Source organism: Salmo salar, chromosome 19 (genome assembly GCF_965601325.2).
Source record: "Salmo salar chromosome 19, fSalSal1, whole genome shotgun sequence".
NCBI lineage: Eukaryota > Metazoa > Chordata > Actinopteri > Salmoniformes > Salmonidae > Salmo > Salmo salar.
This window is the reverse complement of record NC_138309.1, coordinates 34,063,094-34,078,586: the sequence shown is the minus strand read 5'-3', so window position 1 is coordinate 34,078,586 and position 15,493 is coordinate 34,063,094. Positions and strand designations below refer to the sequence as shown.

The window sequence follows — 15,493 nt, the reverse complement described above, 5'->3', positions numbered from 1 at the left end:
GACAACGTATTGACAAATATATATAGTACAGTGCTGTGAAAAAGTATTTGCCCCCTTTTCTGATTTTCTCTATTGCTGCATATTGTTGATACTGAATGTTATCAGGTGGATAATTAGTTTACCTATTTAAAAAGCAACAAAGTTTAAGTTTTGGAATGGCCAGATCAAAATCCCAATTGACATGTTGTGGCAAGACTTGAAATGAGCATTTGAATACCCACAAATGTTGCTGAGTTATGCATGGAAGAGTGGGCCAAAATCCCTACCCAGCGATGTGACAGACTGATCAACAACTACAGGAAGTGTTTGGTTGCAGTCATTGCAGCTAAAGGTGGCATGACCAGTTATTGAGTGAAAGGGATTACGTTTTCACACGGAGGAATTGGGTGTTGCATAACTTTGTGAATTAACCTGTTAGGGCTAGGGGGCAGTATTGACACGGCCGGATAAAAAATGTACCCGATTTAATCTGGTTACTACTCCTGCCCAGTAACTAGAATATGCATATAATTATTGGCTTTGGATAGAAAACACCCTAAAGTTTCTAAAACTGTTTGAATGGTGTCTGTGAGTATAACAGAACTCAAATGGCAGGCCAAAACCTGAGAAGATTCCATGCAGGAAGTGGCCTGTCTGACAAGTTGTGTTTCATCTGGGCTCTTTTTATTGAAGACTGAGGATCTTTGCTCTAACGTGACACTTCCTACGGCTCCCATAGGCTCTCAGAGCCCGGGAAAAAGCTGAACGATATTGAGGCAGCCTCTGGCTGAAACACATTATTGCTTTTGGCAAGTGGCCGATCAGAGTACTATGGGCTTAGGCGCATGCCCGAGTCGACCGAATGCTTTATTTTCTTTCGTCTGTTTACCTAAACGCAGATTCCCGGTCGGAATATTATCGCTTTTTTATGAGAAAAATGGCATAAAAATTGATTTTAAACAGCGGTTGACATGCTTCGAAATACGGTAATGGAATATTTAGATTTTTTTTTGTCACGAATTGCGCCATGCTCGTCACCCTTATTTACCCTTTCGGATAGTGTCTTGAACGCACGAACAAAACGCCACTGTTTGGATATAACTATGGATTATTTTGAACCAAACCAACATTTGTTATTGAAGTAGAAGTCCTGGGAGTGCATTCTGACAAAGACAGCAAAGGTAATAAAATTTTTCTTATAGTAAATCTGACTTTGGTGAGTGCTAAACTTGCTGGGTGTCTAAATAGCTAGCCCTGTGATGCCGGGCTATCTACGGAGAATATTGCAAAATGTGCTTTCACTGAAAAGCTATTTTAAAATCGGACATATCGAGTGCATAGAGGAGTTCTGTATCTATAATTCTTAAAATAATTGTTATGCTTTTTGTGAACGTTTATCGTGAGTAATTTAGTAAATTCACCGGCAGTGTTCGGTGGGAATGCTAGTCACAGGCTAATGTAAAAAGCTGGTTTTTGATATAAATATGAACTTGATTGAACAAAACATGCATGTATTGTATAACATAATGTCCTAGGGTTGTCATCTGATGAAGATCAAAGGTTAGTGCTGCATTTAGCTGTGGTTTGGGTTTATGTGACATTATATGCTAGCTTGAAAAATGGGTGTCTGAATATTTCTGGCTGGGTACTCTGCTGACATAATCTAATGTTTTGCTTTCGTTGTAAAGCCTTTTTGAAATCGGACAGTGTGGTTAGATTAACGAGAGTCTTGTCTTTAAAATGGTGTAAAATAGTCATATGTTTGAAAAATTGAAGTTTTTGCATTTGAGGTTTTGGAATAACGCGCCACGGGATTACACTGGCTGTTACGTAGGTGGGACGATTTGGTGCCACCTACCCTAGAGAGGTTAACCATTTTCATGTAGACTTGATTATGTGTTTTGGATCATTGTCTTGCGGCATGACCCAGCTGCACTTTAGCTACAGCTCAGAGACGGATGACCTGACGTTCTCCTGTAGAATCCACTGAGACAGAGCAGATTTCATGGTTCCTTCTATAAAGGCAAGTTGTCCAGGTCCTGAGGCAGCAAAGCATCCCCAAACCATCACTAGCACCACCATACTGGACCGTTGGTATGAGGTTCATACTGTGTAATGCAGTGTTTGGTTTTCACCAGATATAATGGGACCCATGTCATCCAAAAGTTGACTCCAGATTGACAAAAAGCACCTGGATAATCATCAAGACTCTTGGAAGAATGTTCTATGGACAGACGAGTCTAACGGATAACTTTATGGACGACACAGCTACTCCAACACCATCAGAGATACAGGACTAGTCTCAGGTAACACCTACAACACAGTATTATATCAGAGATACAGGACTAGTCTCAGGTAACACCTACAACACAGTATTATATCAGAGATACAGGACTAGTCTCAGGTAACACCTACAACACAGTATTATATAATCAGTGTCACAGGTGTTGAATGAACCAAACTGCAGACGGAATGTGGATACTCATCTTTTTAATAGATACGAGCAAAGCATCCACAGGAAAAACAATAACTACTAATGACATGCTAACAGGCTACGTACAAACAAAAGACTAGCAGTGTTAGCACAACCACCCACAAACCCAAGTGACAAACATACTCCTAAATATATGACTCCCAATCAGGAACAACGATCCCCAGCTGTTCCTGATCAGGAGTCACAAGACTAACACAGAAACAGACATACAGACTTCTGCCACGTCCTACACCACTACTCCCTCTGCTGGTCAGGATGTGACAGTACCCCCCCTAAAGGTGCAGACCCCGGAATGCACCTTAAAAGAAAACACAAAAATCCCCAATACCACAACAACAACAAAAAGAATACCCCCTAAACAAAAAAGGGAGGGAAGGGAGGGTGGCTGCCGTCAACGACGGCACTGTGCTACACCCTCCCTCCCCAACCCACCTATCCTGGAGGTGGCTCTGGTTCCGGCCTCCTGCCCTCCAGGTTGTAGGCAGACTCATTGTGGTCCGGGTCGTAGACAGACTCAAGTTGTGGCTCGTGGGCAGGTTCCCTCATTTCCATGCTGTAGGCAGACTCATTTACAACACAGTTAGTCAATTTCAGTTCCGGACTAGACACTGGTGCCGGATACTCTGGACTGCACACTGGTGCCGGATACTCTGGACTGCATACTGGTGCCGGATACTCTGGACTGCACACTGGTGCCGGGCTCTTGAGGCTGGGCCGACGCACTGGAAGCCTGGTGCTGGTAGAGGTGGTACCAGGCTGAAGACACGCACCCTAGGGCTAGTGTGAGGAGCGGGAACAGGCTGAATAGGACTAGGCCGACTAATGGGAAGCTTGGTCCGGGTTGCTGGTACTGGTCGTGCCATACTGGAGGTACTCACTTCCGGGATAGCACGAGAGGCGGGAACCGGAAAGACTGGGCCATGGAGGCGCACCGGTGGCCTTGACCGCACCGCCTGCACAACCCGTCCTGGCTGGATGGAACTAGCAGCCCTGTACAAGCGGGGTGCTGGTACAGGGCGAACTGGGCTGTGCAGGGGCCTGATGGTTGCCATGCGTAGAGCGGGAGTAGGGTAGCCTGGTCCTAGGAGGTGTACCGGCGACCAGATGCGCTGCGCAGGCATCCTCCTACCAGGCTGGATGCCCACTCTAGCACGGCATCTGCGAGGGGCTGGAATGGCGCGCACCGGACTGTGCGTCCGTATGGGCGAGATGTTTCGCTGAGGTGCGCACTATGGCGCCCTCCACCTGATACGCTCCTCCATATAATCACAGGTAGCTGGCTTATGGCTCTTCCTCGGCCTAGCCAAACTACCGTGTGCCCCCCCCCAAAAAAAATTATTGGGGGTGCCTCTCGGCTTCCTCGCCAGTCGTGTACCCTGGTAGCGTTCCCGGTCCTCACCAGCTTTTCTCCACGGGCCCTCTCCGGCCAGAATCTGGTCCCAAGTCCATTTCTCACGAGTGTCCATGTCGAAGTCTATTTCCTCAGAATAGTCCATATATTCAGCATCCTGCTCCTTTTTCCGCTGCTTGGTCTTGTTGTGGTGGGTGGTTCTGTCACAGGTGTTGCCGTGTTGAATGGACCAAAATGCAGACGGAATGTGGATACTCATCCTTTTAATAGATACGAGCAAAGCATCCACAGAATAAACAATAATGCCAGGCTACATACAAACAAAAGACTAGCAGTGTTAGCACAACCACCCACAAACCCAAGTGACAAACATACTCCTAAATATATGACTCCCAATCAGGAACAACGATCCCCAGCTGTTCCTGATCAGGAGTCACAAGACTAACACAGAAACAGACATACTAGACAACACATACAGACTTCTTCTGCCACGTCCTGACCAAAATACTACACCACTACTCCCTCTGCTGGTCAGGACGTGACAATCAGAGATACAGGACTAGTCTCAGGTAACACCTAAAACACAGTATTATATCATCAGAGATACAGGACTACTCTCAGGTAACACCTCCAACACAGTATTATGTCCTCAGAGATACATTAGGGGCACATTAAACGTTATTCACCTCCATAGCGTTGAATAAGGAAGAGAAGAAGAATAGTACATCAGATAATACAACATGGTCTCTCTACCATCCTCCTCTGATAAACATCTCATTTATCCTCCTCTGATAAACTTCTCATTTAAACAGATAATACAGCATGGTCTCTCTACCATCCTCCTCAGATAAACATCTCATTTATCCTCCACTGATAAACATCTCAATTAAACAGATAATACAACATGGTCTCTCTACCATCTTCCTCTGATAAACATCTAATTTAAACAGATAATACAGCATGGTCTCTCTACCATCCACCTCTGATAAACATCTCATTTATCCTCCTCTGATAAACATCTAATTTAAACAGATAATACAGCATGGTCTCTCTACCATCCTCCTCTGATAAACATCTCATCTATCCACCTCTGATAAATGTCTAATTTATCCTCCACTGATAAACATCTCATTTAAACAGATAACACAGCATGGTCTCTCTACCATCCTCCTCTGATAAACATCTCATTTATCCTCCTCTGATAAACATGTCATTTAAACAGATAATACAGCATGGTCTCTCTACCATCCTCCTCTGATAAACATCTCATTTATCCTCCTCTGATAAACATGTCATTTAAACAGATAATACAACATGGTCTCTCTACCATCCTCCTCTGATAAACATCTAATTTATTCTCCTCTGATAAACATCTAATTTAAACAGATAACACAGCATGGTCTCTCTACCATCCTCCTCTGATAAACATCTAATTTATCCACCTCTGATAAACATCTCATTTAAACAGATATCACAGCACGGTCTCTCTAACATCCACCTCTGATAAACATCTCATTTAAACAGATAATACAGCATGGTCTCTCTACCATCCTCCTCAGATAAACATCTCATTTAAACAGATAATACAGCATGGTCTCTCTACCATCCACCTCTGATAAACATCTAATTTAAACAGATAATACAACATGGTCTCTCTGCCATCCTCCTCTGATAAACATCTCATTTATCCTGTAATGATAAATATCTCATTTAAACAGATAATACAGCATGGTCTCTCTATCATCCTCCTCAGGTAACATCTAATTTAAACAGATAATACAGCATGGTCTCTCTACCATCTACCTCTGATAAACATCTCATTAATCCACCTCTCATAAACATCTCATTTAAACAGATAACACAGCATGGTCTCTCTACCATCCTCCTCTGATAAACATCTCATTTAAACAGATAACACAGCATGGTCTCTCTACCATCCTCCTCTGATAAACATCTCATTTATCCACCTCTGATAAACATTTAATTTATCCTCCTCTGATAAACATCTCATTTAAACAGATAACACAGCATGGTTTCTCTGCCATCCTCCTCTGATAAATATCTCATTTAAACAGATAACACAGCATGGTCTCTCTACCATCCTCCTCTGATAAACATCTAATTGAAACAGATAATACAGCATGGTCTCTCTACCATCCTCCTCTGATAAACATCTCATTTATCCTCCTCTGATAAACATCTAATTTAAACAGATAATACAACATGGTCTCTCTAACATCCTCCTCTGATAAACATCTCATTTATTCTCCTCTGATAAACATCTCATTTAAACAGATAACACAGCATGGTCTCTCTACCATACTCCTCTGATAAACATCTCATTTATCCACCTCTGATAAACATCTCATTTAAACAGATAATACAGCATGGTCTCTCTACCATCCTCCTCTGATAAACATCTAATTTAAACAGATAATACAGCATGGTCTCTCTACCATCCTCCTCTGATAAACATCTCATTTATCCTCCTCTGATAAACATCTCATTTAAACAGATAATACAGCATGGTCTCTCTATCATCCTCCTCAGATAACATCTCATTTAAACAGATAATACAGCATGGTCTCTCTACCATCTACCTCTGATAAACATCTCATTTATCCACCTCTCATAAACATCTAATTTAAACAGATAACACAGCATGGTCTCTCTACCATCCACCTCTGATAAACATCTAATTTAAACAGATAATACAACATGGTCTCTCTACCATCCTCCTCTGATAAACATCTCATTTATCCTGTAATGATAAATATCTCATTTAAACAGATAATACAGCATGGTCTCTCTATCATCCTCCTCAGGTAACATCTCATTTAAACAGATAATACAGCATGGTCTCTCTACCATCCTCCTCTGATAAACATCTCATTTATCCACCTCTGATAAACATTTAATTTATCCTCCTCTGATAAACATCTCATTTAAACAGATAACACAGCATGGTTTCTCTGCCATCCTCCTCTGATAAATATCTCATTTAAACAGATAACACAGCATGGTCTCTCTACCATCCTCCTCTGATAAACATCTAATTGAAACAGATAATACAGCATGGTCTCTCTACCATCCTCCTCTGATAAACTTCTCATTTATCCTCCTCTGATAAACATCTAATTTAAACAGATAATACAACATGGTCTCTCTACCATCCTCCTCTGATAAACATCTCATTTATTCTCCTCTGATAAACATCTCATTTAAACAGATAACACAGCATGGTCTCTCTACCATCCTCCTCTGATAAACATCTCATTTATCCACCTCTGATAAACATCTCATTTAAACAGATAATACAGCATGGTCTCTCTACCATCCTCCTCTGATAAACATCTCATTTATCCTCCTCTGATAAACATCTCATTTAAACAGATAATACAGCATGGTCTCTCTATCATCCTCCTCAGATAACATCTCATTTAAACAGATAATACAGCATGGTCTCTCTACCATCTACCTCTGATAAACATCTCATTTATCCACCTCTCATAAACATCTAATTTAAACAGATAACACAGCATGGTCTCTCTACCATCCTCCTCTGATAAACATCTCATTTATCCACCTCTGATAAACATCTAATTTATCCTCCCCTGATAAACATCTCATTTAAACAGATAACACAGCATGGTTTCTCTGCCATCCTCCTCTGATAAATATCTCATTTAAACAGATAATACAGCATGGTCTCTCTACCATCCTCCTCTGATAAACATCTCATTTATCCTCCTCTGATAAACATCTCATTTAAACAGATAATACAGCATGGTCTCTCTATCATCCTCCTCAGATAACATCTCATTTAAACAGATAATACAGCATGGTCTCTCTACCATCTACCTCTGATAAACATCTCATTTATCCACCTCTCATAAACATCTCATTTAAACAGATAACACAGCATGGTCTCTCTACCATCCTCCTCTGATAAACATCTCATTTAAACAGATAACACAGCATGGTCTCTCTACCATCCTCATCAGATGAACATCTTATATAAACAGATAATACAGCATGGTCTCTCTACCATCCACCTTTGATAAACATCTCATTAATCCAACTTTCATAAACATCTCATTTAAACAGATAACACAGCATGGTTTCTCTACCATCCACCTCTGACAAACATCTCATTTCAACAGATAATACAACATGGTCTCTCTACCATCCTCCTCTGATAAACATCTCATTTAAACAGATAATACAACATGGTCTCTCTACCATCCTCCTCTGATAAACATCTCATTTAAACAGATAATACAGCATGGTTTCTCTACCATCCACCTCTGATAAAAATCTCATTTCAACAGATAACACAGCATGGTCTCTCTACCATCCTCCTCTGATAAACATCTCATTTAAACAGATAACACAGCATGGTCTCTCTACCATCCTCATCAGATGAACATCTTATATAAACAGATAATACAGCATGGTCTCTCTACCATCCACCTTTGATAAACATCTCATTAATCCAACTTTCATAAACATCTCATTTAAACAGATAACACAGCATGGTTTCTCTACCATCCACCTCTGATAAACATCTCATTTATCCACCTCTCATAAACATCTCATTTAAACAGATAACACAGCATGGTCTCTCTACCATCCTCCTCTGATAAACATCTCATTTAAACAGATAACACAGCATGGTCTCTCTACCATCCTCCTCTGATAAACATCTCATTTAAACAGATAACACAGCATGGTCTCTCTACCATCCTCCTCTGATAAACAGCTCATTTAAACAGATAATACAGCATGGTCTCTCTACCATCCTCTTCTGATAAACATCTCATTTATCCTCCTCTGATAAACATCTCATTTAAACAGATAATACAGCATGGTCTCTCTACCATCCTCCTCTGATAAACATCTCATTTATCCACCTCTGATAAACATCCAATTTATTCTCCTCTCATAAACATCTAATTTAAACAGATAACACAGAATGGTCTCTCTACCATCCTCCTCTGATAAACATCTCATTTATCCACCTCTGATAACCATCTAATTTATCCTCCTCTGATAAACATCTCATTTATACAGATAGCACAGCATTGTCTCTCTACCATCCTCCTCTGATAAACATATAATTTAAACAGATAATACAACATGGTCTCTCTACAATCCTCCTCAGACAAACATCTCATGTAAACAGATAATACAGCATGGTCTCTCTACCATCCTCCTCAGATAAACATCTCATTTAAACAGATAATACAGCATGGTCTCTCTACCATCCTCCTCTGATAAACATATAATTTAAACAGATAATACAACATGGTCTCTCTACCATCCTCCTCTGTTAAACATCTCATTTATCCTCCTCTGATAAACATCTCATTTAAACAGGTAACACAGCATGGTCTCTCTACCATCCTCCTCAGATAAACATCTCATGTAAACAGATAATACAGCATGGTCTCTCTAACATCCTCCTCAGATAAACATCTCATTTAAACAGATAATACAGCATGGTCACTCTACCATCCTCCTCTGATAAACATCTCATTTAAACAGATAATACAGCATGGTCTCTCTACCATCCTCCTCTGATAAACATATAATTTAAACAGATAATACAACATGGTCTCTCTACAATCCTCCTCAGACAAACATCTCATGTAAACAGATAATACAGCATGGTCTCTCTACCATCCTCCTCAGATAAACATCTCATTTAAACAGATAATACAGCATGGTCTCTCTACCATCCTCCTCTGATAAACATATAATTTAAACAGATAATACAACATGGTCTCTCTACCATCCTCCTCTGTTAAACATCTCATTTATCCTCCTCTGATAAACATCTCATTTAAACAGGTAACACAGCATGGTCTCTCTACCATCCTCCTCAGATAAACATCTCATGTAAACAGATAATACAGCATGGTCTCTCTAACATCCTCCTCAGATAAACATCTCATTTAAACAGATAATACAGCATGGTCACTCTACCATCCTCCTCTGATAAACATCTCATTTAAACAGATAATACAGCATGGTCTCTCTACCATCCTCCTCTGATAAACATCTCATTTATCCTCCTCTGATAAACATCTAATTTAAACAGATAACAGAGCATGGTCTCTCTACCATCCTCCTCTGATAAACATCAAATTTATCATCCTCTGATAAACATCTAATTTAAACAGATAACACAGCATGGTCTCTCTACCATCCTCCTCTGATAAACATCTCATTTATCCACCTCTGATAACCATCTAATTTATCCTCCTCTGATAAACATCTCATTTAAACAGATAATACAGCATGGTCTCTCTACCATCCTCCTCTGATAAACATCTCATCTATCCACCTCTGATAAATGTCTAATTTATCCTCCACTGATAAACATCTCATTTAAACAGATAAAACAGCATGGTCTCTCTACCATCCTCCTCTGATAAACATCTAATTTAAACAGATAATACAGCATGGTCTCTCTACCATCCTCCTCTAATAAACATCTCATTTAAACAGATAATACAGCATGGTGTCTCTACCATCCTCCTCTGATAAACATCTCATTTATCTTCCTCTGATAAATATCTCATTTAAACAGATAATACAGCATGGTCTCTCTACCATCCTCCTCTGATAAACATCTCATTTATCCACCTCTGATAAACATCTAATTTATCCTCCTCTGATAAACATCTCATTTATCCACCTCTGATAAACATCTAATTTATCCTCCTCTGATAAACATCTCATTTAAACAGATAACACAGCATGGTTTCTCTACCATCCTCCTCTGATAAACATCTCATTTATCCTCCTCTGATAAATATCTAATTTAAACAGATAACACAGCATGGTCTCTCTACCATCCTCCTCTGATAAACATCTAATTTAAACAGATAATACAGCATGGTCTCTCTACCATCCTCCTCTGATAAACATCTCATTTATCCACCTCTGATAAACATCTAATTTATCCTCCTCTGATAAACATCTCATTTAAACAGATAATACAACATGGTCTCTCTACCATCCTCCTCTGATAAACATCTCATTTATCCTCTTCTGATAAACATCTCATTTAAACAGATAATACAGCATGGTCTCTCTACCATCCTCCTCTGATAAACATCTCATTTAAACAGATAATACAACATGGTGTCTCTACCATCCTCCTCTGATAAACATCTCATTTAAACAGATAATACAGCATGGTCTCTCTACCATCCTCCTCTGATAAACATCTCATTTATCCACCTCTGATAAACAGCTAATTTATCCTCCTCTGATAAACATCAAATTTAAACAGATAACACAGCATGGTTTCTCTACCATCCTCCTCTGATAAACATCTCATTTATCCTCCTCTGATAAATATCTCATTTAAACAGATAACACAGCATGGTCTCTCTACCATCCTCCTCTGATAAACATCTAATTTAAACAGATAATACAGCATGGTCTCTCTACCATCCTCCTCTGATAAACATCTCATTTATCCACCTCTGATAAACATCTAATTTATCCTCCTCTGATAAACATCTCATTTAAACAGATAATACAGCATGGTCTCTCTACCATCCTCCTCTGATAAATATCTCATTTATCCACCTCTGATAAACATCTAATTTCTCCTCCTCTGATAAACATCTCATTTAAACAGATAACACAGCATGGTCTCTCTACCATCCTCCTCTGATAAACATCTAATTTATCCGCCTCTGATAAACATCTCATTTAAACAGATAATACAGCATGGTCTCTCTATCATCCTCCTCAGATAACATCTCATTTAAACAGATAATACAGCATGGTCTCTCTACCATCTACCTCTGATAAACATCTCATTTATCCACCTCTCATAAACATCTCATTTAAACAGATAACACAGCATGGTCTCTCTACCATCCTCCTCTGATAAACATCTCATTTAAACAGATAACACAGCATGGTCTCTCTACCATCCTCCTCTGATAAACATCTCATTTAAACAGATAATACAGCATGGTCTCTCTACCATCCTCCTCTGATAAACATCTCATTTATCCTCCTCTGATAAACATCTCATTTAAACAGATAATACAGCATGGTCTCTCTACCATCCTCCTCTGATAAACATCTCATTTATCCACCTCTGATAAACATCCAATTTATTCTCCTCTCATAAACATCTAATTTAAACAGATAACACAGAATGGTCTCTCTACCATCCTCCTCAGATAAACATCTCATTTAAACAGATAATACAGCATGGTCACTCTACCATCCTCCTCTGATAAACATCTCATTTAAACAGATAATACAGCATGGTCTCTCTACCATCCTCCTCTGATAAACATATAATTTAAACAGATAATACAACATGGTCTCTCTACCATCCTCCTCTGTTAAACATCTCATTTATCCTCCTCTGATAAACATCTCATTTAAACAGGTAACACAGCATGGTCTCTCTACCATCCTCCTCAGATAAACATCTCATGTAAACAGATAATACAGCATGGTCTCTCTAACATCCTCCTCAGATAAACATCTCATTTAAACAGATAATACAGCATGGTCACTCTACCATCCTCCTCTGATAAACATCTCATTTAAACAGATAATACAGCATGGTCTCTCTACCATCCTCCTCTGATAAACATCTCATTTATCCTCCTCTGATAAACATCTAATTTAAACAGATAACAGAGCATGGTCTCTCTACCATCCTCCTCTGATAAACATCTCATTTATCCACCTCTGATAAACATCTAATTTATCCTCCTCTGATAAACATCTCATTTATCCACCTCTGATAAACATCTAATTTATCCTCCTCTGATAAACATCTCATTTAAACAGATAACACAGCATGGTTTCTCTACCATCCTCCTCTGATAAACATCTCATTTATCCTCCTCTGATAAATATCTAATTTAAACAGATAACACAGCATGGTCTCTCTACCATCCTCCTCTGATAAACATCTAATTTAAACAGATAATACAGCATGGTCTCTCTACCATCCTCCTCTGATAAACATCTCATTTATCCACCTCTGATAAACATCTAATTTATCCTCCTCTGATAAACATCTCATTTAAACAGATAATACAACATGGTCTCTCTACCATCCTCCTCTGATAAACATCTCATTTATCCTCTTCTGATAAACATCTCATTTAAACAGATAATACAGCATGGTCTCTCTACCATCCTCCTCTGATAAACATCTCATTTAAACAGATAATACAACATGGTGTCTCTACCATCCTCCTCTGATAAACATCTCATTTAAACAGATAATACAGCATGGTCTCTCTACCATCCTCCTCTGATAAACATCTCATTTATCCACCTCTGATAAACAGCTAATTTATCCTCCTCTGATAAACATCAAATTTAAACAGATAACACAGCATGGTTTCTCTACCATCCTCCTCTGATAAACATCTCATTTATCCTCCTCTGATAAATATCTCATTTAAACAGATAACACAGCATGGTCTCTCTACCATCCTCCTCTGATAAACATCTAATTTAAACAGATAATACAGCATGGTCTCTCTACCATCCTCCTCTGATAAACATCTCATTTATCCACCTCTGATAAACATCTAATTTATCCTCCTCTGATAAACATCTCATTTAAACAGATAATACAGCATGGTCTCTCTACCATCCTCCTCTGATAAATATCTCATTTATCCACCTCTGATAAACATCTAATTTCTCCTCCTCTGATAAACATCTCATTTAAACAGATAACACAGCATGGTCTCTCTACCATCCTCCTCTGATAAACATCTAATTTATCCGCCTCTGATAAACATCTCATTTAAACAGATAATACAGCATGGTCTCTCTATCATCCTCCTCAGATAACATCTCATTTAAACAGATAATACAGCATGGTCTCTCTACCATCTACCTCTGATAAACATCTCATTTATCCACCTCTCATAAACATCTCATTTAAACAGATAACACAGCATGGTCTCTCTACCATCCTCCTCTGATAAACATCTCATTTAAACAGATAACACAGCATGGTCTCTCTACCATCCTCCTCTGATAAACATCTCATTTAAACAGATAATACAGCATGGTCTCTCTACCATCCTCCTCTGATAAACATCTCATTTATCCTCCTCTGATAAACATCTCATTTAAACAGATAATACAGCATGGTCTCTCTACCATCCTCCTCTGATAAACATCTCATTTATCCACCTCTGATAAACATCCAATTTATTCTCCTCTCATAAACATCTAATTTAAACAGATAACACAGAATGGTCTCTCTACCATCCTCCTCAGATAAACATCTCATTTAAACAGATAATACAGCATGGTCACTCTACCATCCTCCTCTGATAAACATCTCATTTAAACAGATAATACAGCATGGTCTCTCTACCATCCTCCTCTGATAAACATATAATTTAAACAGATAATACAACATGGTCTCTCTACCATCCTCCTCTGTTAAACATCTCATTTATCCTCCTCTGATAAACATCTCATTTAAACAGGTAACACAGCATGGTCTCTCTACCATCCTCCTCAGATAAACATCTCATGTAAACAGATAATACAGCATGGTCTCTCTAACATCCTCCTCAGATAAACATCTCATTTAAACAGATAATACAGCATGGTCACTCTACCATCCTCCTCTGATAAACATCTCATTTAAACAGATAATACAGCATGGTCTCTCTACCATCCTCCTCTGATAAACATCTCATTTATCCTCCTCTGATAAACATCTAATTTAAACAGATAACAGAGCATGGTCTCTCTACCATCCTCCTCTGATAAACATCAAATTTTTCATCCTCTGATAAACATCTAATTTAAACAGATAACACAGCATGGTCTCTCTACCATCCTCCTCTGATAAACATCTCATTTATCCACCTCTGATAACCATCTAATTTATCCTCCTCTGATAAACATCTCATTTAAACAGATAATACAGCATGGTCTCTCTACCATCCTCCTCTGATAAACATCTCATCTATCCACCTCTGATAAACATCTCATTTAAACAGATAATACAGCATGGTCTCTCTACCATCCTCCTCTGATAAACATCTCATTTAAACAGATAATACAACATGGTGTCTCTACCATCCTCCTCTGATAAACATCTCATTTAAACAGATAATACAGCATGGTCTCTCTACCATCCTCCTCTGATAAACATCTCATTTATCCACCTCTGATAAACAGCTAATTTATCCTCCTCTGATAAACATCTAATTTAAACAGATAACACAGCATGGTTTCTCTACCATCCTCCTCTGATAAACATCTCATTTATCCTCCTCTGATAAATATCTCATTTAAACAGATAACACAGCATGGTCTCTCTACCATCCTCCTCTGATAAACATCTAATTTAAACAGATAATACAGCATGGTCTCTCTACCATCCTCCTCTGATAAACATCTCATTTATCCACCTCTGATAAACATCTAATTTATCCTCCTCTGATAAACATCTCATTTAAACAGATAATACAGCATGGTCTCTCTACCATCCTCCTCTGATAAATATCTCATTTATCCACCTCTGATAAACATCTAATTTCTCCTCCTCTGATAAACATCTCATTTAAACAGATAACACAGCATGGTCTCTCTACCATCCTCCTCTGATAAACATCTAATTTATCCGCCTCTGA

At 38.9% G+C, this 15,493-nt stretch overlaps 1 protein-coding gene across 1 annotated transcript in view; it reads right to left on the bottom strand.

The window, feature by feature from the left end:
- Positions 1 to 15,493, bottom strand: part of sipa1l2a (signal-induced proliferation-associated 1like 2, genome duplicate a) — a 735,281-nt gene that overhangs the window by 395,539 nt on the left and 324,249 nt on the right. The window lies entirely within an intron of this gene.